General features: G+C 34.2%; 1 long non-coding RNA gene and 1 pseudogene across 1 annotated transcript; both read left to right on the top strand.

Moving 5' to 3' along the window:
- Positions 1-5,186: 5,186 nt before the first annotated feature.
- Positions 5,187-6,137, top strand: LOC110887268. Its single transcript, XR_002563195.1, has 2 exons — positions 5,187-5,342; positions 5,662-6,137. It is a non-coding gene; the product is annotated as an uncharacterized LOC110887268 (long non-coding RNA).
- An 11,200-nt stretch (positions 6,138-17,337) lies between these two features.
- Positions 17,338-26,336, top strand: LOC110888703 (annotated as a pseudogene).
- The last annotated feature ends 928 nt before the right edge of the window (positions 26,337-27,264 follow it).

Raw genomic sequence — 27,264 nt, 5'->3', positions numbered from 1 at the left:
TATTTATTCTCTTGATCTTGTAAGCATATGTGTCACTTATGCGTTAACACTTAACATGCTATACTTATTTTTATTATGTGTTAATACCTGTTTCATCGTCTTATCCTTTATGTGTGTTCTTGACATACTTTTATGCATTAATATTCGTTTCATCATTTCACTTTTATTGTGATATTCTTGACATGTTATACTTGTTTGTTTAATCTTTAATATACACTTTTCCTCACGCGTTTTACTCGACTATTCTAAATCCGACAACACACATCTTACACAAACGAGACGAGTTCACCAAAATAGGCGTGAAACCCACAATTTGGTGAATGACTCTCAATCCTTCTACTTTTCTTTTTACACGGAATTCACCACCAAGTTAGGAGTGAAATCCTCACCTTGATGGAGAAATTCGAATTTCAAATTCTAGTGGACCCTCGTCATAGTGTTGAAATTTAATTTTGACCCGACGAGTACCAACCACACTTAGGATACGAAATCGTCAAGATAGGGGTGAAACCCGCACCTTGTCGACTAGTTCCACTCCTTGTTTTTTTTCATAAATCCCGCCAAGTCTCGAAATTTCGATTGATTTGGGACATGTAGTAACCGGAAGGGTAAATACCGTTAACCGACTTGTCGGCGAGAGTATTTTACCTATTAGGCCAAAGCATGCTCCTCAAATTCAAAAGACTTTTCGACCACCTTGGTTAGTCAAAGTTCCGTTTGGAACACTCCAAACTTTGGTCAAACATGTGTTTCTATTGTTCATTTTATACGATGCAATCTTTCAACCTCGAGTTTACCTTTGATTTCTCTTTTCACACGCACAACATATCAAACCTTTTCGATACATTTATATATGCATGATTTTCATATAATTTAAATTCATATTCCTTGTAACAACTAGTGGAGAGGTATCATCGAGATTGGAGTGATTTCCTTACCTTGACGATTAACTCCACTCCCCTTTTCTTAAAACGACCTCACCAACGAGTTAGGGGTGATTCCCTTACTTAGGTGACCGTTACCAAAACTCCTCTTTCAAAATATTTTATTATGCAAACCCGATCATGTTTTATACCTAAATCATTTATCATTATTTAAAATACCTACTTATACCGATTTCAAAATACATTGTTTATCAAACGTACTTCTTATTCTACCATCCATTTTCACTCAAATCATATACACGAGATTCTTAATCATGTCTTAAAACATTTTATTTCACGAATTTCCAAACCTTATGAAATGCTACCTATCAATTAATCGGTCTAATGAATCTCTTGCCCATGAACTTCATATCCGATTTATTAACTAAAATACGCTCACATTATATCATCATGCTAGAGACTTCCATTCTTAATCGAAATCAAACAAACCTTTCTCAATTACTTATAAGATCTCATGGATGTTATATGATCGTTTTACCAAATACTCTTTTCAACATTAATAAATCATTTGTTAAATTTATTTTTTTTAAACAATCACTAAGTCCTTTTACTAAATTTCTTTTCTAAGGGTCGACGTTTTCACAAGAACCTTCAAAGTTCAAAATTTCATGTCTTGATGCAAATGAAACAAACCCGTTATTTTCAAAAAAAAAAAAAAAAAAAAACCCTCCTCTACAACGCTTAACTCGTCACCCAAATTTCAAAACACGTGGGCTAGAAGACTTCATGGGGGCCGACAATTTTCAACATACGTGAACTCCTTTTTTTAACGAAAGTAGCATTTCAATCATTACAAAATACGTTAAGCATAACCAATGAGTACTTTATGTTCCTTTACATTTACAAACTATATTCTACCTTTCAAACCAAGCTCAATCTAAATTTGATTCAATAAACTCAACGTTTCGTTTAAACAACTATACATGCATATCATCATACACGTTTTGCCATTTCATCGCGACAATTTCACTTATAATGTTCGTATTTACATGCTCAACCTTTTGAGCACTTTTACATACTTAACTTTGTTATGTTTCAATTAGTACTATATACATAATCATTAGTATTTGTACTCACACACTCACTCCTATTCATAACAATACATTTTATGCTTATACTTATATTTATACGTTTCATGCTTACACATATACTCACACTACACGTGAGTTTTATGTTGATACTCATACTTACGTGCCTATTCATACTTAAACTTATACTTATGCTTGTGCTTTCATTCATACACATGATTCATACACTCGTACCTATACGCGAGCGGAATCCGAGGAATTTGCTTGCGTGGGTCCTATACATACTTAAGCATGGTCTTGCTTACATACTATACTCTTATACGCACACATTCTTATTTCTAAAGCATACCTATCCAAATTCATGCACAACTAGTACACGTTATGCGGATCATGTGACAATCAAAATAATCGCGGGTGCACACGAGATTATAGTGATTGACTCATGAGAACCATAGAGTGTACTACTGTGCATGGTAAAACGCAGAACGTAACATGACACCGAATACGAAACAGACGTAATCTGGTCAAAACATGGTGGATACGCCGCTGGTACTTCCTATATATAAGTGTTTTCACCAGATTACCAAATTTCGTAAAACGTGCCATGAGAAATTCAGTGTGTTGCAGACCTTTTGGACCTAATACAACTTCACGCAACTCACAAACGCATTATATCCGATTATCCATGACGAGACTTCATCCTTAACACACTACGTTCATCTATCCAACACTTATGTATTCACATACTTGTACTCTTTAAGAGTCATTCGTTCATTCTATACTCGTATTATTTTATACAAAACTCGTTCGCAATCAAGCTTGTTTAAACATTTGAGTCCTAACTTACCTCGTTACCTATCAAATAGCCTCCCTATTCTTGATTCTTGTGTAACTATACTTAGTATACCTTTATTGCTTTATTTAAAGTACCAAACCTTCTCGTTTCACTCAATAAACAATCTTCTACCAACGTGAGTTGATTACCACGTCCCATCAAGATACAACCGTTTGTCAATATTTTCTTTCTTAATACGTCACTTTTATTTATTTCGTCACATTTTAAAATGCGTCGCCAAATTTAAGTTATTCGAACTTGTTTAAACTAACTTCACCTATATACACACCTACATGTTTTCAACTATATCAGATACCTCAAATTATTTTAGACAGTGAACTCACTCACAAAGTTACCTTGTCACTACCCAAAGTTTTGTGCCTTTCGAAACGTTTCAAAATTTTCAAGTCTCAAATTTTTACTAAAACTCTTTAAGTCTACCTCTTGAATAAATTTCGGGATGAAATTTCCTAAAGGAGGGGAGACTGTAACGCCCTGCGTTTTCAAACTTCCTACATTTAGAAACCTTGCGTGAAATTCTATCTTTGGAAAATTTGTGTTCTTATAACCATTCTTTCATCGTAATCGTTGTAAAATCCGAGACTTGGATCATAAATAAAATTCGTATTTCTTTAAATTCACCATCTACATATTCATACATGTTCATACGTTCGAATTCATTGTACATCGAATCCTTATTTGTAATTCATACTTATACGATACTTATTCACGATGCATGTCCATGCTTGTCCTTAAATTGTTGATACCTAAAAACCCCTAATAATATGCTTATTTATACAACGGTTAATCATCTAATATGTGACATATACTTGTCACTTACAAACATGTTACATACTTGTACATTACACTTTTTACCTAGTTAAATCATGTTTTATTTCATATTTCACCTTGTTACAAGTTAGGGGAAACATTGTTGCATATTAATACACAACTTAACTAACAAAATTACTCATTATAATGTTTTAAAAAAATAAAAAAATAAAGAAATATGGCAGCCCCAATTCAGCAAAATTCAGCCCCATATAGTTGGGTTTTGTGGGCTAGTTTCAAGGTGTAACCCCTTCTAAACACTTCCAAAGCCCAACCCATTGAAACCCTAATCCTCCCCCCTATAAATACCACTTATAACCAGCCTCTCTACCACTTTTGCAACACTAAAAACTCTCAAAACATCCTCCAAACCGTAGCTGAAAGCAAAGGTTCGAGCAGATTGACACCCCTTCACGAAAATGAGCATAACTCACTCATTTCTTAACGAAATAACTTGATTCTTTTTCCTACTTACTTGGATAATCATGGGGTTCGATTCCTAGACTTCTCCTTGGAGAAATCAGACCTGGAAATGCCCCGAAATCATCCATAAACTTTCTGTTTGTTTTTATGTTCATCAAAAACTTGTTTATACCTATGTAACTTGTGTTCAACACATCTCATACCTATGTCCTAATGCTTACAACTTATCCCATGGTTGGTTAAGCTTAAAAACAAGGTTGAGACATTTAATATCAGAGGATTAAACCTCATAAACTTGGTGTTTTGTCTAGGGTTTCAACCCACAAATCATGTCAAACATAGCCTTTGATACATGAGTGATTAGGGAACAACTTGGGTTGTCCTACATACAATCCTCACGTGATTTGATGATTTCTCTATAGTTAGGTTGTTTATGTTATTGTGCAAATCCTAGTTCGTGACCCTCCTTGGTTGTTGTTACACCAAGTGAAGTGGTGAACATTTAAGGGGTTCCTAAATGGAAGCATGTCCTTCCTACCCCATACATGACATCTATGATAACACGAGGTGCCTAAATGAAGATTCTAATCTTCTACCTCCTACTTGAATTAATGGACTAAATAATATGTAGTACTTAACCTAGATATATATACACACTCATTCGAACCTTTGATGTTGAACTCATGTTTATATGTTAAAGTAGTAGAACATCACCTAAGACCTAAACCTTGTTGTGATTCTTATGGGTGTTCAACTCATGAAAACATTATCATAACCCTTGTGGTTACCAAGTGTCATACAAGTGTTAAGTGTTGAAGATGATTATTTTCACATGCTATTCACATATCTTACTTTTTATGTTGTTTTGAATACCGAATCTCGACTCTAAGCATACTTGAACTTTAACCCTACACATTCAATCTTCCAACCTCATCAACTCGTCAATAATTGGATAATTGGAAAGCATATGCAAACTTTGTGAGTATACTCGTATTTCCCCCTTTTTACTTTTACCACTTTTGGGGTGTAACATGTTTATCTATCAACAAACTTACACATGAACATTTTGCTTAAACACATGAACATTCCTATAACATGCTTGTATACGTGATGGCTTAATGCTAGGGCGTTGCCATGTGAACTTTGCTTCACTCTACAAGGAGTACTTTAGAAACCAAAAAGAGGAGTTCAAGACGAGGTGTGGCTTAACGGGGCACAAAGGTCTTACTGCATTCGATCGTGCTTTTGAGCATCGTTCGGAGATCATGCGATCTACTGAGAGTAAGTTTCTGATTGAAAGTATATTAATTAATAGAATTAAGTCAGAATTTAGTCCTTGCAATTTCACTTTTAGTCCCTAGGTTTCAGTTTTGGACATTTTAGTCCCTAAACTATTCTTAGAGGGTCAATCAAGTGGAATTTAGTCCCTAAACTATCGTCGTAATTCCACTTTTAGTACAAAATTGGACTTGATTGACCCTCAAAGAATAGTTCAGGGACTAAAATGTCCAATAGGGACTAAAAGTGGATTTGCAGTGATAGTTCAAGGACTAAATTGATCAACATAACTAACTTTTTGTAAAAAAAAAACATCAAACAGGATTTAGGATGAAACTGGAAAGCTTCAAGCTTCGCGACAGATTTAACAAATATGCTGACAGATACGTAAGCTGGAGAGTCCAGTCCTTATTGATGTAGAGGAGCAAGGACTAGAGGCGACATGCAAGAGCTTGTATGAAGCAGAAATGGCGGTTAACTGCCTGCGTCTGCAGCAGGGCATTTCAGACCCCAGTCAGGTCCAGCGACGTTGTATGAGTAAGGAATTGAAAGATGCGATTGGTTCAGTGTCGGATTGGCTGAAGGAGGTGTATTGGTTGTGGTCAGATTTGTGTAAAGAAGAATCGAAGATCATGAGAGAGGTGGAAGCTGCTGAGGAAGAGCAATAGAAGAAGGAACAGGATAGTTAGAGCGAGCAACAACCTCATCATGATTTTACATGCTTTTTTTCGTATAGATATGTTTTTGTTGAAGAGGCCCTTATATGCCTAAACATGAATGACAACTTGACTTGACCCTTATATAGAGAGAGGAATGAATATATAGGATAATAACTAGTTTGATGGTCATTGTGCTATATTATCATCGTGTTATAATATAACACAATGATGTTATTTTATTATTATTATTATTATTATTATTATTATTATTATTATTATTATTCGTTTATTTCTTTAAGAAAGAGGACGAAAAGGGGAACAAGGTCTCCGAAGCGATTTTCCAAAAATCGATTTCGTTTGTGAGTTATGTTTTTTTATATATATATATTTTTTTCCTGTCATTGTGTCTTTTTACATTCATTGTGTTATCTTGGATCCTTTTCACACTTCCTATTTTTGTGACCCTTAGAGCATTAACATCCATTCCAAAATTTTTCACCCTAAATTACACTAAAAAACACTACATTTTCTCTTTTCTTTTCAATTAAATAATATTCTTTTATACCTTTATCATTATATTTTCTCTTTCCTCTACTCACAACCACTTTCAAAATATATTAAAAAATTATAGGGGGTGAATAGTACCCTCTCAAATATACAGATGAACAGTAACATTTTCTCTCTTCTCTACTCACAACCACTTTTTATACCCTTTATATTATAAAAACTCCACTCACAGATTTTAATGGGTTGGATGTGAATGCTCTTAGTAGGATAACTCAACCCTTACTCTTATTTATTAAACTTTTATAAAAAAAAGCCGTTCGTATTTCTTAAAATCCTTCACAAGCATTTGTTGCATAGAGATCAAACACAATTAGTTGATGTGATTGAAATACTTTAGACAACATGTACATAAGGATTATCGAGTTTTTTTTTTTTTTTTTTTTTTTTTTTTTTTTTTTAGCGTAGCTCTATGACTTTTTGTATTGAAGATTATGAGTTTGAGTCTCGTTTATAGCAAATTGTTCCAAGTTGAGCAATCAGGTTTCTACTAGATATAGGTTTCCTCTTAAGTGATATGGAGCCCGATTACCCGAACAAGTAAAAGGATAATCTATTTAGCAAAGTAATTCTTGTTGAAAATTAAATTAATCAACAATAAATTAATATAACTTTATTAATTACCGAGTTATCAGCCAAATCAGTTTGTTCCAACTTGAGCAAACTGATTAAAGAAAGGTAGAAGGAGACTGTCTCGTTGTCGGACGAATTTAAAGAACACACAAAAAATAAAACCAACCTGGCTATTGAGAAAAAACAATCTTCGAACTGCATGGATGATTCCTGTCCTTAAAGGATTTTATGCGCTCGTATTGCTGTGAGCTGCGGCGTAAACTCCCAGGATTTAATGCAGAACTGATCTGGTATTCCAACAGCAATGGAAACCAGAAAACGCAGAAGCTGGTGAGGAAACTGGATCACACAAGGAGGATGCTGCGAAAATTGTAGTATGGAATGGGTAGAAGGAGGCTTTTATTTATAGGTTGTGATCCTACCAGAGAATGAGAAAAACGGGGATTGAGATAACCATTCAGAACCAATTCAGTTGCTGAATATATATCCCATACGAATTCGGTTGCTAGATATATATCCCATACGAATTCGAATTACTAGAGATAATGGGATAACCATAACCTGACCGGACCTTAGCTAAAAATAAAAGCTCATCAGCTCCTACAAAGCGCGCCTCAGACACAACCATTCGCGAGCTCGCGGCTCGGTGCGCGTGTGGACTTCACCCACTTCTCAACCCATTTAACACCACGGAGACCCATAAGAAGTATTCCCTTATAAATCACTCAAACTTCACTCATTCCACCGATGTGGGATGGAGGAAACATACCAACTTGTATGTTCCTCTTTAATATTTCCAACAATTCTAATATCCGAGCCTTTGCTATTAAGAAAAAAAAAATTAAAATAAGAAACATGTGCGCAAGGCTATTAATATATGAGACCTACAACATGTGCATCAGGCTTCAATTACTAAACAATTAATATATGAAATCTAGACAATTAATATATGAAACAAACCTTCATATGCGGTCAGCAAAAAACATACACCTCCTGGTTTGAATATAATAGCTGGTTCATTCTTGAGGTGCACCATCGGGTATACTTAAGAACTGGTTCCGGTTCTGGAACCGGTTCCAGGTATGATCGGTTTAAGAAAAACGGGTATTAAAAGGAACCGGTTCCGGGTCTAGTTCTTGGTTGAAAAACCATATCCTATGTACCCGGTTCTAGGTATTCAAGAATCCCTTCCGGTTCTTACCGATTCCGGTTTTTATCAGGCTTTTATCGATTCCGGTTCTTATCGGTTTTTGTCTTAGTTAAATCGCAGGGCGCTTCACTTTGCACAAATACTACTATTAGACGTCCATAGGCGTCCACTGCGACATCATTGCCACATTTGTTTATTTTTTAAAGGAAAAGAATAATGTTTTGTTTGACCAAATAATAAAAAAAATGCTTAAATAAAATTACCTAACTAAAATGGATATATATAAAGTATAAATTAATGTAAAAGATATGAAACTTTTAAGATTAAACAATCATTTTATTAATTTTTTTTACATAAAATAAAGATTAATAGGTATATAAAGATCTTAGACCCCCTCACCAGCAACACCACGCATTCGGGTCATTTCTTTGTGAACATGATCTGCCATAATCGACTTTTGGCATAGCCGTCTTGGACGTCTGGGATTATCTATCTTTAATTCACTTGTTTCAAATCATTTTATTTCTTATCTTTAATTTTCTTGATTCAAATCATTCTTTGTATTAGACGTAGTCATGATCTTGTTTGTCATTCATGTCAACTTGCTAAAAGTAAACGTTACCAATTTCAAGTTCTATGTCACGAACTTTGCTACCCTTTGACATTATACACTGTGATTTATGGACGTTACCAATACCTAGTAAATCCGGATATAAATACTACATGGTCTTGATTGATTACAAAACACAATACACCTGGATTTTGCATAGTTTCACAAATACATACTCACCCGAATTCAAATTTATAATGCGAATTAGGGGTGAATCCGATAACCATAATTTCATAAACCTCGCCTCTTCTCATGGACAACTCCGTTTTTCATGCCCTCAAACCTCACAACAAAATGGAAAATCGGACCGCATGATTTAGCGCCTGAACGAAACCATGCTCACACTCCTCACTCACGCCTCTTTACCATCATCTTATCTTATGGGGTTGTGGCACTTCATGTTGCCACCCAACTCCACAACATTTTACCCACTAAACTCATGGAGTGATTTCCTTACTTTCACCCGTAAGTAAAACTTTGGTACTCAGGTTATACGGAGTACCCGATTCGGTAGCAAGCTGCGTCGGACAGGACGCCCACATTAACTCGGGTACTTCGCGGGTATTCACCGAATTGACGAAATCGGCTTTCCAAACCCGAAACAGGTAAGCAACTTGTGTGTGTACATGTGTTTTGTGTATGTGTTTTATGTGTGTGTGTTGTGTGTTTAGGGTATTAGGGTAGGTGCTGCCATCAATTAGGGTACTTAGAGGTGAATTAGGGTACTTGTCATGTGGTGGTTTGTGATTGGCTGGCTATTAGGGTAGTTGAAGGGAGTTAGTGTCACACCCTTTCTTTTGCGGAAGCGTATGATGTGTGACTAGTTTGTTATCATTGCATTCAATCATAATAAACAACTACATGATTAAAACGATGTTCATCCATTCAGAAAATCTTGAGTATTACAACACTTAATTACTTAAGTTTTAAAACAAAACCTTCATCTAGGTTACAATTCAACAAAAGCGGATGACATCTAAGCTTATAGTCTACTTCTAGTTATGACACTTGCGCCCAAGATCCATCCTGTCACCTGAAATACATGTAATTTTGGAAAAACATCAACATAAAGTTGAGCGAGTTCATGCATTTGCATACCATGTATGAAAACAGGGTATGTATCTTGTTTAAAAAAAAGTATTCTTGTATAAATTAAGTTTTCTCGTGTACACCACGTACTAATTGAATGTTTGTACAAAGACATTAAGGCATGTGAGGACTTATGGAGCATTAGTGTTGGCTCCTTTAAGGCATGTGAGGACTTATGGAGCATTAGTGCTGGCTCCTTTAAGGAATGTGAGGACTTATGGAGCATTAGTGTTGGCTCCTTTACTGTGTCGATTACCCTCGACTGTGTCGATTAACCTCGACTGTGTCGATTTTCCCTCGACTGTGTCGATCAACCTCGACTGTGTCGATTACCCTCGACTGGGACTCCGAAGCACTACTAGGTACTAGTTTTGACCATGAGTGGGGTTCGGCCGTACTCGTTAGATCTAACCCTCGTCCCTAATTAATGAATGTTTTTAATGACTTGGTACTAGTTTTCACCAAGACTTTATGGCATTTTTAGTATTAAGTCTATACTCACATGATCTAGTATTTCATAGGCGTTTCATAAAGCACATCATACTCGGTTCTCGTTCTCACCAAGTGTGCTTCTCGTATTTTTGTATTCTCAATTCGTATGGCACTCGATACTCGTTCTCACCAAGAATGCTTCTTGTATTTTTACCACTTGTAAAAATTGTAATATTTGTAACATGTATTTCACCCCCGAGAGTTATAAAACCAAAAACAGTTAGAGAAAAGGGGGAGCATGAACTCACAACTTTGTGTTCCTTGCGTCGTAAACTTCACCGGATTTGCTTAGCTAGCGTCGCGACCTAAACGTGTTTTATTAACGTTAGTCACTAGACTTGTATCGCACAAGTACAGTCACTATCTTTTGTATATGTGTTCTTGTGTTAAAAATATTTTATATTTTTAACTATGTATCTTACTTATATTATTTTCTCAAAAATAAATATAAGTATCTTGTATTTTGCACTTTGCACCCGAATTATGTATTTTGTCTAAATATGTTGTATGTGTATTTGCAAGTCCTAATATACTAGCACGTATTATACATACCACATACATTTAGCACAAAGTTTAGTAATCAACAAATATATATATATTTTTCCTCAGATAACATACTCGACATTTAGACACGCAAGTTACAACTTATGTCATTTCAACTTAAATATCCAAAACTGGGCTGTTTTCGAGCATTTTAATAAAATAGTTATCTTACTTCAAAAATTCCCAACTTTTTACAGAAGGTGCTAAACGATCCAAATATTATTGTGTAAAAATCTCGGGATCCGATTCATTATCAATATTTTATTAAAAATCATTTTCCGGACTGCAATCAGATTCATTATTTTCTGACTGCAGCCCACGGAATAATTCACTAAAAATTTATTGTAAGTCGGATTGACGAAATTGCAGTGGGACAATTACTACGACATCAGTATCCATCTACAGTACCAGTTTCATGATCTAAATCTACACAGAACTCAAGTTATGATAGAAAACAGAACATATATTTTCAGCAGAAAAATGCAGCTCTAGCTGCTGTTACAGAATGACACTTTAAAAATAGTAAACGAAGTTCAAAAAATTACGATTCCAGTGCCATTAGAACCGTATTTCATAATACATAAATCTAGGCTTCAGAAAATACATTTTTCGTTGAGTTATGGTCCTGTTACAGCCAACTGAAGTTGGCTGAAAATACAATTCAGCATGCTGTTTTTAGCTTTTAGTCTTTCTAACTTGTGTTCGATTGATTCCGTTAACATGTTTAGTGATCACAACAACATCAAACATCAATATTAACAAGGGTAAACCATCATATAATCAACAAGAATCAAAACAACTTCATATTAACATTACTTCATCACATTTCAACAACACTTCATCATTAGGTTAGCTCTATGTTCAAAGCTTTGTTTATGATCCTTTAGTGTTCATGAGATATCATCTATTAACCATCTTCATAGGATGTAAAATGAGTAGATCTAAGAGACTTACCACTAGCTCAAAGCTAGGAGAGTTCAAGTGAAGAAAAGTGATGGTTAATAGCGAACTAAGAAGGTCCTTCAACTTCCGAACACACCAAGCTTCGTTAACTACCTCCTAGCACCTTAATACAAGCTTGGAATGGATGATTGAAGGTTGAAGATGGTGGTGATGGGGCTGCTTGGTTTCAGCCGATTGGGGAAGAAGGAGGAGAGGAAATTTTGTGAAGTTGGTAAAGATGATTTAGTAATGTGATGGTCTTGTGGTTTATAAAGGAATCCTCCAACATTTCTATACCTAAAGGATAATGTGTCTCATGAAGGACTAACATATCCAATTAACAATTCAAAATAATCTAGGTGTGGGGTTCCAAGGTTGTAGCCGGTTTGGGGGGGGGGGGGGGGCTTTAGTTTGATTTCAATTCCTAGTTACACAATCTAGTTACTTATAAAGAATTTAATTTAGGGGTTAATTGTGTTTTAGTGTTTTAAGTAGTAATATGATGAGTAGTGCTCATAACTAGCTTCATAACACCAAAACAATGCTTCTAACAATATTTTGATGTTCCGGGTAACGTCCGGTTGTTCGGTTAAATACTGGTTCGTTAAAGTGCTAAATTGCACCGTTTAGTGTCTTTCAAGTATCTTTTGTGACACTTTCAATTCCCGACACTTAGGGAAGTATTCTGGATGATAAATCATCATTTCTGCATAATATTTCATTGTCATAATGCTGATTATAGCTGAATTTAAATAAATTCTGCACTTAAAGTGCGTTTCGGGTGCTTTTTAGTGCGTATTTTAGCTTCCGGATGGTATATATGTAAACCCTTGTATGTATTCTTGGGTTTTAATGTATTCTTGTTGTTGGACCCATGCCTAGGCCTCAATTCTAATGTCTGACTGCTTTCTGCAGTTTTGTTGATACAGTGTGTCTTATCGGTGAGTTTACTAATTTATGACGCAACGCTCTCGTTTATGCATAAAGCAATATTTTGTAGTATAAAACGTGCATGAATTCACTTGCATGGAATTCAGAAACTTATTTGTCTTGTAAACTAGATCATGTACGTTCATTAAAGCACAGATCACTGTTCATTTAGTGTACGAAATGTACGGAAAAGTGACGGTTGTCACAGTTAGGGTAGCACTCTCTTCACCCTCATATAGGAGGTCAACGAAGAAGACGATTGGATAACTAGATATGTTTTCAGTGGAGGTACAATGCCTTCATCAAATCTTATCCTTTATTTTCAGGTGAAAGTTTTCTAAGGGTCGATTTAAGTTACGTTTTAATGGGTCAAGAACTTAGGGTTATATTTCTGATGCATACAGCCTCCTAAATTGTCAACGCGCCTCTTTTTTATGACAGGATGACGTTTCTGTAGTCAACCACTGGCTTGTGAATGGAAACCACTATGCACAAACAAGGTTTAAATTATATATATCAAGAGTGTCCACACTGCCACAAAAAACAGACAAATGTTACCAACCAACTTTTAAATTATCTAGTTGAATATATACAAATGGTCCCAAAAATGCCACTGAACGCCTCAATGATCTGGTCATCTTAGTACATCAGTCACTGAAAACTCTATTAAGATGGAGAAGTGAGAATACCCGAAAGAAAAATGACTATGAACCTGCGGCAATTTGGCGATCAATGTGTTGAGTGGCTTCCTCGATAGAGAGTAGCTGTTGCATTAACGAGGCGAGTTTTGCAACATTTTCTTCTTTGATATGAGCTGGCACTTTTTCCTCGTAACGCTTGGCACTCATCGCCTTGTTTAAACTATCCTTTTGCCTGCCCAAAATACAAAGAGGTCAATCAGTTAGGGAAACTTTTGACCCATTTACTTATGAGCGGGTCAAATCGAGTTGGGAATATAAATAGAGAATTACAAGCAAACGAACAAGTCAAACGGGTCAAATGTTGCTAGAAGTGTATTTTTAAAGTATAAAACCTTACAAAATTAGATTATTATTGTTGAAATAATATGAACAAAAAGTTTCGTTCATTCATATATGCTTGTTTATTGCTTATCTATAATTTATAATAGGGTTATTGGATTTTATTAATATGAATAAATTGCCAATTTAGTCCCTGAGGTTTGACCATTTTTGCCACTTTAGTCCAGAATTAAACTTTTTTGTCTAAAACCTTTTAAAAATGTGCCACTTTAGTCCTTGAGATTTGACCATTTTTGCCACTTTTTTAACAGTTTTTGGACTAAATGGCACATTTTCAAAAGTTTTTGCACTAAAATGCAAAAAAATAAATTTTGGACTGAAGTGACAAAAATGGTCAAACCTCAGGGACTAAATTGGCAATTTCCTCTAAAAATCCCAACTTTCCTCTATTGGTCGGCATTAATCCCAACTCATGAAATGCTTAAAAATAACCCAGTTTTCAACTTATTGGTGACATGGCATGCTGATGTGGTAATTTTCGCCGACGTGACATGCTGATGTGGCACTTTTTGTTGACTTGGCATGGTGATATGGTAATTTTGCCAACATGGCATGCTGATGTGGCACTTTTTGCTCACGTAGCATGCCAAATCAGCAAAAACTAACTAAGTTAAGATTCAGTTAGTTTGAGATTGTTGCCGGCCAACGAGTTGAAAGTTAAGATTATTTGTAAGCATTTCCTGAGTTGGAGCTAATGCCAGCTAACAGAGGAAATTTAGGATTATTAAAATCCAATAACCCTTTATAATATGATGATCATACCCTTCTCTTCCTCCTTTACACTAAAAATTCTCAGATCTTAATGCAAGTTCTAAGAGAAGGATATATATGTTACAAATTTAAAAAAATGGGTATACTTGATATAATGATTTTTGTTTGGATAAAACAGTAAATATGATATTATAACAAGTTTTGAGAGGGATACATAATATTATCTCAAAAAAAAAGACCACGGGATTTTAAGTTTTTAGCCTTGTTGACCCGTTACCCAACCCACCCACTTTCGACGCCTAAAATACATTCCACAAGATTGAATGCCCGTCCCACTACTACTATTATTACCCAACCTACCCCCCCCCACCCAAAAAAAAAAAAAAGCCGAAGGCCCCTCCACCGACCCCACCCACCCACTTGAGAGTCTCCCCTCGCCACCCCCCCCCAACCCAAAAACGCTAAATCCCCCCATAAAACCCCAAAAACACTAAAATACACCCTAGAACACCATACCCCCTGAGGCTAAAATCTAAACCCTAAAAACTAAGATTGTAGAGCTCGACGAGACGGTTCTAACGCTGCTTGAATGAGTAAATTTGGAGTTTGAACGCTCCGGTTATGAGCGTTTTAAGGTCCTTTTTACACTTTTTAGAGTTTTTTTCCCTTTGTAGCCGAACCCTATACTATATATATTTATATTCATTTACTTATAACTAGCTTACAACCCCGTGTATTACACAGGTTAAATTGACGAAAAAATGTAAATTATAAACTTGTATATAATCCTTATTAATAAAATGACTTATTTAGATAAAATAGTAAAACAAAAGAACAGTTATATTTTCGCTATTCAAAATAATTTTCTAAGTTTTCAGTTTTCTTTTGAGATACTACAATCCATTTTATTATATTTCTTAAAAAGAAGTAACACTAAAAATTAAAAAAATAATTATCATAAAATTGTAAATATTTTTAAAAATAATTATAAGTTATGAGGTTATGGTAAATGAATTGTAATTAAATTCTACTATGTATATTAATGATATAATAAATACTTTGATATAAATACTATTTTTAGATATATGAATCATGAGACAAGGTACGAATATCATCATTTAATAGAAAATATTACATATTAAAAAATCATACTAAAAATAAAGTATACGTTTAAAAAAATAGGACTGAAGTTTTTTAAACTATAAATTTGAGCGTCTACAACACCTTTTTTAATTAGTAGTCGATTTATAAATATTCAAATTAAAATTTTATAATATTATATAATGTCTTTATTTAGCATGATGATAATGTCTTTAGTTGCGTAATATGATTGGAATTAGAAAGTTGGACCATTTTTTAAGAGGAAAACATATTGATACTAACATAAAGTTGGACCATTTTTTAAGATGAAAACATATTGATACTAACATAAATTTAAAATTGGAAGAAAATATTGAACACGTGTATTACACGACTTAAGTAAATATAATGTTATATACTTAATAGCAAAAAAAAATATGTCTTTTGAAAACCATTTAGTGTTCGCTTTAAAGATAATTTGGTACTTTATTTAGATAATCCGCTTGTAATTTTTGTCTTCTAAGTTATATACTATAAGTACTTGTACATGTGATTTGATACTTTATTAGTAATTATTGTTTATATCCAAATAATATATTTTATCTTAACAAATATATATGGTTAGGGTAAAATAAAAATTTCTACAAGTTGTGAGATCTTAGAGAACTCGGCCTTACAAAAGGTTTACCACCCGCAACAATGCGGCGGGGGATTCGTTAGTTATATTTAATGTTAGATGAAAGGCAAATGTTTCTCACATGATCACGAGCCTGTGTGTAAAACCAAGAAAAAAATAACCAACTCGATCTCTGACTCGCGTGTTGCGACAGACCTACCAAATGGGGAAAAATAGACGCGTTGCGACGGACCTGTCAAATGGGAAAAATAGATGAAAAAACCTTGAATGCCACACGCACGTTGTGGCGTGTTAACTCGGAAATTTAAAATGACACGTTAAACGTAGAACTTGTGAAAGATAAAAAGTATAAGGGAACAAAGTTGAAAGTAAAAAAAAGTGTTGATATTATGAAGTTGTGCTTTGAACTCAAGAACTCAAGGCTATTTATACTTGATCAAGAGTTCTATAATCAAGCCAAGTGTCCTCTAAGTTGTTATAGAAGGGATTAGCGGTTAGAGACTCAGGGCGTTAAACTTTTTGATTTTGGATTCAAGTGGTTAAAACCACTAAAACATAGGGACTCAAAAAGTAATTTACTATTAATTAAATTTGAAATTATACGTTTGATCTCTAACTATATTAAATAATATTATACTTATTATATTATTTGATACATTTATATTTGTTATAGATAATTATTAATTAAATTTGAATTTATACGTTTATCTCTAACTATATTAATTAATATTATATTATATTTTGTTTATAAAAATTAATTTGTAATACTATTATTAAAAGAGAGGAGTCACCAGAGAGTGGCACGTGTACAAAAAGATTTTCGTTTATTAATATGTTTATTGTATTATATTTAACATTTATGTGTATAACAAATACCTATTATACAAACGCAGCAAAAAAACACTCTGCAGCTACTTGGAAACCATCGGCCATCCAATCGTATCAATGTTGAAAATGTGTACACCAATACGTCTAGAAATGCCATGGAGGACCCTTCACAATTTTGTTGATTGTGGTGTTCTTGTAATGCGTCATATGGAGACGTATAAATGCACCCCAATCAAAGACCGGTCATGTGGACTATTAGAAGAAGCAGATGGTCAAAAACAACAGTTAATCGATCTTAGGGTGAAGTACCTTGTGAAAATACTCATGTCAGAAATTAACACACAAAAGGATGTTGTTGTGGCCGAGGTCGATATGTTTGCAAAGGTGCCTGATGAGGAGAAGGAAGCACTGAAGAAAAGCGGCTTTGCGAGGATAACAACAAGGGTAAAAGGTGCTATATAGTTTCAAAATACAAATTGTATAACCACATGTTGGTAAAGTTCAATCTCAACATGGCGCATTGCCCATGGGCCCCTTCAAGGCCCTAAGAACCTTAGGTTCAACAATGCTCGAAATAAAAAATATTCTAACTCGTACCAATACATATTCTAACTTCTTATTTGGTTTTAACTATATCTAATTACATGAAATGTTATTGATGACACTAAAATCACCAACACTGTTATCATGCAGCGTTAAAAGAAATGCCTATCGCGGTCAAGACGGAAGATACCAAATCACAACATTATGAGTTGCCTACCTCTTTCTTCAACCTTGTGCTTGGGAAGAATTTCAAATACAGGCAATTTATTTTCCAAACATTCCCATCACTTTACATAGTTTTGTGTTATTTTTTGAGTTAATTTTGTTTTTGCTCCCTGAGGTTTGATCATTTTAACATTTTTGCCCTAACAGTTTAAAAATTGCCAAAATACTCCTTGAGGTTAGATTATTTTAACGCTTTTGCCCCTATAAGTTAAAAATGAATGTTAGGAGCAGGGAGCGAACTGACAATTAAATGAAGTCCTCTGGGAGTATTTTGGCCATTTATAAACTATATTAGGGCAAAAATGTTAAAATGATCAAACTTTAAGGAATATTTATATATTGGCCATTTTTTAAACTATGGGGAAAAACGTTAAAATGATCGAACCTCAGGGAGTAAAAACGAAATTAACTCTTACTTTTTTGAGGTTTGGTAATATCAAATTCATTTACATATTTCATGGATAATATTTTGCAGCTGTTGTTATTTTCATGACAAATTAAGTACATTAGATGTTGGTTTATTTAAAATTGTATTTTATGCTTTATCCCTTGTACAGTTAGAATTCTGTTAGTTGGCAGTTAAGATTAGTTAGTTTTCTGTTAAGTAGTTAGATGGTAGTTTCTTGTAATGATATAAATAGCTGGTTAATCAATGGAAATAGTACTTTTCCCCAAATTCATTTCTCTGTTCATCTTCTCAACCAACATGGTATCAGAGCAAATTCTTTGATTCTGCTCTCGATTATCATTCTTTCTTCTTCTGTTCTTCTTCTTCATTCGTTTCGTTTCTTTCGTCTCAAAAATGGGTGATACACAACCTAATACAGCAGTTGATGCTTCAAATCCTCTATATCTTCATCCATCGGATCACCCTGGTATGATTCTCGTTTCTAAACAATTTGATGGTTCTGGATTCGGATCATGGAAGAGAGCAATGTCTATTGCTCTTTCAGCCAAAAATAAGTTCGGATTTGTTGATGGTTCTGTCACATCTGTTTCTAACCCTAATCTTTGGAAAATATGCAATGACATGGTTATTTCTTGGATAATCAACACTTTATCAAAGGATATCAGTGAAAGTGTGTTATATGTTCAAACTGCGAATCAACTTTGGAAGGAATTAAGTGATAGATATGGTCAAGCTAATGGAGCGAAACATTATCAATTGCAGAAAAGCCTTTCTGAAATCTCACAAGGAAGCAGCAGTATTGCAACCTATTTTACTAAAATCAAAGGTATCTGGGATGAATTGGGTTCTTTATCAACTATTCCATTGTGTTCATGTGGTGCTTATGCTGAAATTGCTAAGAAAGAAGAGGAACAAAGGCTGATTCAATTTCTCATGGGATTAAATTCTGGTTATGAGAATATAAGAGGAAGTATATTGATGATGCAGCCTCTGCCATCAATCAGCAAAGCCTATTCTATATTGATACAAGATGAAAAACAAAAGGAAATCCATCCTAATGTTCAGTCCTTTCAAGATGTGTCTTCAATGAATGTTCAAGCCAGGCATCAAGGAGAGAATAAGAAACTTGTTTGTAATCATTGTAAGAAACCTGGTCACACTGCAAATAAGTGTTATAGATTGATTGGATTTCCAAAGGATTTCAAGTTCACAAAATCCAAACATGTTGCTGCAAATGCTTGTACCAGTATGATGATTCTTCTGCACATGCTATGAGTTCCGAAACCAGTCTTACACCAGAACAGTGTCAACAGTTGATTGATTTTCTTCATCAAACTCATCTTGCAAAAACTTCTAATGAAAAATCTTCCTCCAACGATATCAGATATGCCAACTTTGCAGGTATAATGTCATGTTCTTTCTCAGCACATTCTCTTTTCACATGGATTCTGGATACAGGAGCAAATGATCACATGTGTTTTGATGAAAGTTTATTCATAGATATTAAACCACTTATCAAACCGATTTCCATTTTACTTCCCAATGGAAATATTATCAAAGCAACAAAGATTGGAACTATAAAATTGTTACCAGACTTATCTCTACAAGATGTTTTGTTTGTGCCAGATTTCAAGCACAATTTGTTATCAATACCAAAATTATGTGTCCAAACAAAAGGTCTGGTATACTTCTCTGATAAAGCATGTTTGTTGCAGGCCCCTTCTCTGAAGAGGCCAGTGGTTCTTGGTAGATTACTTGATGGGCTGTATCTCTTCAAGAAGAATGAAGTAGTATATTCTACAAGTTCTGTTTCTGATTTTAAATCCGTTTGTAACAATGTTGTTTCTTGTAAAACATGGCATAATAGGCTTGGGCATTTGCCTTTGTACAAACTCAAACAGTTATCTGTTTTTTCTCCTATAAATGTTGATCAAGTTGAATGTTGTGATATTTGTCCAAAGGCCAGGCAACATAGGTTACCCTTTCCTCACAGAACAAGGGAATCCGATCAAATTTTTGATCTTATTCATGTGGATGTATGGGGGGCATATCACACATCTACTTATAATGGTTTCAAGTATTTTTTGACCATTGTAGATGATCATAGCAGAGTTACTTGGACACATCTTCTTTCCACCAAAAGTAATGCTTTTCATATATTGCAAAATTTCATTCAAATGGTTGAAACACAGTTTCATAAGAAAATAAAATGTTTGAGATCAGATAATGCTCTTGAGTTAGGGTCAGCCACTGCTCATACTCAATATTTACTTTCTAAAGGCATTATACACCAAACCAGTTGTGTCGCCACTCCACAACAGAATGGTGTTGTGGAAAGGAAGCATAAACATTTGCTTGAAACATCAAGAGCTCTTTTGTTCCAATCCAAATTACCCTTGAAATTTTGGGGTGAATGTGTTCTTACAGCCACTCATCTCATCAATTTGTTCCCTACAACTCTTTTGAGTGGAAAAAGTCCACATGAGGTGTTATTTAGAAAACCTCCTTCTTATTCACATCTAAAGGCTTTTGGTTGTCTTTGTTATGCTTCTACTTTGAAACAAGGCCGAGATAAATTTCAACCTAGAGCTAACCCTTGTTTGTTTTTAGGATATCCTATGGGTAAAAAGGGTTACAGGTTATACAATTTGCACACTCATCAGCCTTTTATCTCTAGAGATGTTGTTTTCTTTGAAACATTGTTTCCTTCCATCCCTGATAATCCTTCTATCTTCCCTACAATTCGTGTTTCAAACGATTTTTTTGATTCAGTCTCTTATTCTTCTCCTACTACTGATGATACATCCACTGCTTCCACCACTGTTCCATCGTTTTCCACTGATCCTTCTTCCACTGATGATAATCCCATTGCTGGTTCAACCACTGATTCATCCACTGCTGGTTCAACTACTGTCTCATCCACTGTTGGATCAACTACTGATCCATCTACTGTTCCCTCTCTTCCCACTGATTTTCTTTCCACTGCTATCCCCACTGTTGACTCATCCACTGCTTCAATTGCTGATCCTTCCACTGCTGGTCTACGAAGATCCACAAGACAAATTACCACTCCTGCGTATCTTGCTGATTATCATTGTAATTCTGTTTCTTCTTGTTCTCACACAATTACAAATCTTCAAGCAGGTCATCCTGATTTTCCTATTACATTCTCGGTCTGTAATCAAGTGCTTTCCCAAAGTATCACTGAGCCATCTTCTTATAAAGTTGCTTCTGTTTCTCCTGAATGGCAACATGCAATGCAGTTGGAACTCGAAGCTTTTGGCTAAAAATAACACCTGGATACTTACTTCATTACCTTCTCATAAGAAACCGATCAAATGTAAATGGGTATATAAGGTGAAGTACAAGGCAGATGGTACTGTTGAAAGGTATAAAGCAAGACTTGTGGTGAGAGGGGATACACAAGAGGCTGGAATTGATTATCATGAAACTTTTTCTCCTATAGTAAAAATGACAACAATTAGAAGTCTTGTTGCTACTGCCACCAAAATGCGTTGGCCAATGTACCAGCTCGATGTCAATAATGCATTCTTGCATGGAGATTTAGATGAAGAAATTTATATGGTTCCTCCTCCTCGCATGGTTTTACAAGATTCAACTCAAGTTCTCAAACTTCAAAAATCCTTATATGGGCTTAAGCAGGCTTCAAGGCAATGGTATGGGAAACTATCAGAAGCTTTAAAATCCAGAGGATATCTCCGGTCTCAAAATGATCATTCTTTGTTTTCAAAAAGCATGGGAACCTCTATAGTTCACGTCGCTGTTTATGTTGATGATATCTTGGTCACTGGTAATAATGAACAGGAGATTTCAGACTTAAAGTCTTTTCTTGACAATACTTTCAAAATCAAAGACTTAGGTCATGTCAATTATTTTTTGGGAATAGAAGTTTTGAAAGTTGATAATGGAGTTATCATGACACAAAGAAAATTTGCTAGCGATCTTTTACAAGAATTCAAGGAATTTCTTTTATCACAGCCTTCACTTTGTCCTCTTCCTGCAAATTTACAACTTACCAATAATGAAGGTGTTCCTTATCATGATCCTTTACAATACAGACGTTTAGTGGGAAAACTCAATTACTTGACACATACAAGACCGGATTTGTGTTTTGCTGTTCAATTCCTTAGCCAGTTTATGTCTAATCCGCGTTTACCACACTGGCAAGCAGCTTTACATACTTTGAGTTATGTTAAGGGGACTGCTACTCAAGGATTATTTTTTAATAATTCTTCGAATTTCAAACTTGAAGCATTTTGTGATTCTGATTGGGCATCTTGTCCTAACACTCGGAGATCAGTCACGGGCTATTTCATTCTTATGGGAGGCAGCCCTATATCTTGGAAGTCCAAGAAACAAGCCACTGTTTCATTAAGTTCTGCTGAAGCAGAATATCGTTCCATGAGACGGGTTACTGCAGAACTTACATGGTTAACCAGATTACTTCATGAGTTTTCTGTCCCATCAATCATTCCTATTCCTCTCAAATGTGACAGTCAAGCTGCAATTCATATTGCAAAAAATCCGGTCTATCATGAGAGAACAAAGCATATTGAGTTGGATTGCCATTTTGTTCGTGAAAAAATACAAGACGGTCTCATCGCTTTGTCTCATATCTCAACTGAAAGTCAACCTGCTGATTTGTTTACCAAGAGTTTACCACACCACAAACATTTTGTTTTGATATCCAAGTTGGGGATTTCATATCCTCCAACTTGAGGGGGGGTGTTGGTTTATTTAAAATTGTATTTTATGCTTTATCCCTTGTACAGTTAGAATTCTGAATTCTGTTAGTTGGCAGTTAAGATTAGTTAGTTTTCTGTTAAGTAGTTAGATGGTAGTTTCTTGTAATGATATAAATAGCTGGTTAATCAATGGAAATAGTACTTTTCCCCAAATTCATTTCTCTGTTCATCTTCTCAACCAACATTAGATGATGCTGAGGAAGCAATGCTACAAATTTATTGTGAGAAATCTCAAGTGCAAGATGGGCACAATGTTCTTGATGTTGGATGTGGTTGGGGATCTCTAACTCTATACATTGCACAAAAGTATAGTAATTGCAAAGTTACTGGGATTTGCAATTCAGTCACCCAAAAAGCACATATTGAAGAGCAATGTGGGTAAGCCCTCAAATGAAACTTAATCTTTTTATTTATTTATTTATTTATTATTTTTTAACGGCTTTTGGAACTATCTCAATACCCAAGTGAGTCTTCCTAAGATGGGGGATGTCAACCATCCATACTGATTTTGACTCTCCAGACCTGACTCACCCTGAAACAGTGACCACCATCAAGAAGGAAGCCTATCACTGTGGGAAAACCCTTAAGCCAGGTTTGAGCTTGAGACCTTAAGGATCCTAAGCTCTTATCATTACCCGCATGTCATTAAGGAGGCCAATTGCAAACAAATTATATTTTCAAATTATATTTACTTGGAGGTGTCATCGTAAGCCTGTAAACAAATCGAACGAATACGAACAAAGGCATATTCATGTTTGTTCGTTTAACTTTAACCGAACACAATCATGAACTTTTGTTTTCATGTTTGTTCGTTGATTATGAACATGTTCGTTCGTTCAAATATAAAAGAACAGATAATGAACATAAATGAACGTAACTGACAGGCGTAAACGAACATAAATGAACAGAAATATTAAGCATAAATGTTAAAAACAATGACTAGGGCTTTGTATTAAAGCTTAAATGTTTAAAATAAAAATTGAAAATATTAAGCATAAACAAAAATATTAATACATGCATACACATATGTATATATGTATTTGAAATTTTGTTTTAATATGTGAATGAACATAAAGGAACGTAAATAAATAAATATAAACGAACATAAATAAAGGAACACAAATGAACAAACGAAACAAGTGCTCGTTCCTTTAACTAATTGAACACATTTTTTTCATGTTTGTTCGTTTATTAAACAAATGAATTTCTCGCCAAACAGTTCATGAGTTATTCACTTAACGTTCAGTTCATTTACATAAAAAAGAGTTATTGATGTAGCTGTAGGTTGAAACCGATCAACATTTTTCTTAATAATTAGTTTGTAAATTATATATATATATATAGGTGCATTTTTATGTGTTTATATCGTTCAGGTTTGAATCCAACTTTCACTTTGAAATCCTGTAATAAAAATGTGACTTTAATATAGAGGGAACTTGGTCTAGAGAATGTGAAGATAATAGTTGCAGATATTAGCACATTTGAAATGGAAGGATCGAATATTTTCCATTGGAATGTTTGAGGTATGTAAAATGGGTTAAATATATGTCCTGAAATTTGTTAATCATGATGCTTATTGCTTATTCTTCTTATATGTTTATTTTTTTTATAATTATTGTTATTATTTGTTTCTTGCAGCATATGAAAAACTACAAAGATCTTCTCAAGAAGATATCCAAATGGATGAAAACAGATGGTTTTCTATTTGTTGAATACTTTTGCCATAAAACATATGCTTACCATTTTGAGGTATGCATACTAAACTTATTATATGAAATAGTTTCATATATATATTTCACTTATAACTTCAATAAAATCATACATATCTAAGCAAGAGCCATAATATTAAATTTACACGTTTAGTGACATTTCGTTCCCTTATAAGGATTTAGGTCACGAGAGTTTAAAGTGTACCGAGAATGAGAAAGGTATATCAACTCCTGAATCGGTAGTCAACAAGAACATGTAAATTGGCTACCTTCCAAAATATTTATATCAAGAAATCTCACTCTAAACCTTGATCAAAATTGCAAACCATAACTTGGTTTATATAGGCGCCTATTCGATTATAGTACGAATTGTATTTAATATTTAAATATAAACAACCTAACCGACTCGACCTGGATTGCTAAATTATAGGATATTACAAACTTGTTATAACCCAACTCAAGTACCACCAAACTTGTGGACTAAGGGGCTGTTTGTTTACATCTGAATGGAAACTTCTGATTAGATCACACTTTAGACCCCTTGGTTCCACACACATTAACATCTGAATGGTTAAAACTGGGTCTGAATCGGTCAGATTCATGTTGTTGTTGAATGAGAAAGGGGCTCAATCAGACCTGACTCGGTTGGATCTGACTGAACCAAACAGCCTCTAACTCACTTAACTCCACTTGATTCTTGGGTTAAAAAATTAACCCCCAACACTATAATAACACTATAATGATCATATCTAATTTGTATTTAATGAAGGTAAATATGAGATTATAAAGTTTTGTACGGGTATATTTTTCATATTGATTTTTTTCTCTTAAGAGTACATATGATACATATATGTAATTATCCTTATACTATGCTAATAAAACTTCGGTACTCATATAGGACGTCGATGAAGACGATTGGATAACGAGGTACTTTTTCAGTGGAGGTACAATGCCTTCTGCAAATCTTATCCTTTATTTTCAGGTGAAAATTTTCTAACGGTCTATTTAAATTATGTTTTAATGGGTCAAGAACTCAAGATTGTATTTTTGATGTATACAACCTCCTAATTCCTAAATCGTCAACGCACCTCTTTTTTATGACAGGATGACATTTCTGTAGTCAACCACTGGCTTGTGAATGGAAAACATTATGCACAAACAATGTACAGGATGATTGTAGCCGCTTTCATACAATTATTCCCGATTAAATTTGTGGGAAATTATAGTATATTCATCTATGATTTGTTGATTTATCAAGCGAATAGTAATTTGTGAATAACTTCAGTTATTTGCATATTTGTAGTGAAGAGTGGTTAAAAGAGAATGGACAAGAGCACAAAGGCAGTACAGTCATTAATGGAGTCAACTTATGGAAAAGATTCACCAGCCAAATGGATGGTGTATTGGAGAACATATTTTATGTCTATTGCAGAATTATTTGGGTACAATGATGGAGAAGAATGGATGGTGGCACTTTGCTTATTCAAAAGAAAATGACTTCTACATCTTAATTACAATAAAATCATCAAAAGTAATAAGTGTGTTATATTGATGTTTAAACTAAACTTATCACTACAAGGGTCTTATTATTGTAGTAAAGTATTTATAGGGTTAAAGTGTCTTATTGTAAATACATAGTCAAGATAGTAAAGTGTCTTATTTTTAGGGTTTCGTATTGTATAAGAACCATAAGTGTGATCATATGTACAACGTCGATCATCTTGTTTCAATTTCGTACTTGATTTATAATATGTTTTTTGGTATAAGCCAATTCGAGATGGATAATCTTTCAAAAAAAAAAAAAAAATAGGGATGAAGTGAAACAATCTTTTGTTCCAAAATTTTTATACTTGTTTTCGTAACTCAACTCGATAGACTTTTATAGGCTTACAAAAGGAATTCAAAATAAGGGTGTTCATTATTCGAATACGACTCGAATAATTAGAAATTTAGTTTGAATCAAATTCAAATAAAAAAATCAATTCCAATAAGAATTTTGAATCAATATTTTGATTCGAATTTGATTCAAATAATTCGGGTTAACTATATAGAGATCTTTTTATCAGTATATGCCATATGGATTCAAGTCTTCAACCGCCCATTTAACATGTTCTAACACTTTTGTTGAACCCGCTTCTGATTAATCTTGTTAGGTTTATTTTGCAATTATAAATTATATAAAGATTTTTAAAAGCTTAGAAAATAATAATTTAGCTAATCTTAGTAACTTTAAAACTTTTGTACATTTTTATATAATTGAGTTTATTCGAATGAATTCGAAATTGATTCCAATTCGAATAAGTTTATTCGAATTTGAATCAAATACATCGATTCGATTTGTTTGAATTCAAAGGCACTACTGCTTCACTATCCCGATTTGATTCATGGGCCTTTTACTCTAATTATATCATTATCATTTTTAATA

Source organism: Helianthus annuus, chromosome 11, assembly GCF_002127325.2.
Source record: "Helianthus annuus cultivar XRQ/B chromosome 11, HanXRQr2.0-SUNRISE, whole genome shotgun sequence".
In the NCBI taxonomy this organism is placed as follows: Eukaryota; Viridiplantae; Streptophyta; class Magnoliopsida; order Asterales; family Asteraceae; genus Helianthus; species Helianthus annuus.
The sequence above is the reverse complement of the archived record's forward strand: the minus strand, read 5'-3'. Positions and strand labels throughout refer to the sequence as shown.